Source organism: Nanorana parkeri, unplaced genomic scaffold, assembly GCF_000935625.1.
Source record: "Nanorana parkeri isolate BGI_ZX_2015 unplaced genomic scaffold, ASM93562v1 scaffold408, whole genome shotgun sequence".
NCBI lineage: Eukaryota > Metazoa > Chordata > Amphibia > Anura > Dicroglossidae > Nanorana > Nanorana parkeri.
This window is the reverse complement of record NW_017306676.1, coordinates 506180-506871: the sequence shown is the minus strand read 5'-3', so window position 1 is coordinate 506871 and position 692 is coordinate 506180.

The following is a 692-nucleotide window of genomic DNA, read 5'->3' as shown; positions in this document are numbered from 1 at the left end:
CGACTCTCTATCAGCCAGTTTTGCTGGACTGGAAGTTAAAAATGAACACACTGGCAGGATCACCAAGTGAAAATAAAGGGGACAAAGCGTGGTACAGCCACCACAATTAAGGATTGGTAAGCTGCGATATATTACATTTTTGTTTTGAGTTTAGCGACCTTTGGCTCTCCCCTGTATCCCTCAACATTATCTGGTCTCAGGGCCTGTTCACATGATATCAGGTGCGGATCTGCAGACGCGGTGCTACTGATGCAGTGCGTTTTGATGCGTTCCAGTTTTTTTTGCTGGAGTGGGGCTGTCAGTATGTTAGCTGCAGTGTGTTTTTGACGCGTTTTGCATTTCCTGACCGGACAAAATGTGACATGCAGTATTTTTTCTGTGGTAACCTGAACGGACTGCGCACGTGAGAACTGTAGCCCATAACACACATAGCCCATAAAACACATTGGGATGCATTTTTAGTGCAGGAGCGTACGGATCGGGTCAGCACAGAAAAAGGACGTCGTGTGAACAGGCCCTTAGGGATTGGAGATTGGGACTGAAAATGTCACATGGGATTGGAGATTGGGACTGAAAATGTCACATGGGATTTTCAACACACTATCATAGGGTGCAATGAAGAGTGGTGGTGCTAAAGTATGGAAACACTGGTAGGAGGTTCTGATGTACAAATAGACTTGTCCTGTATTAAA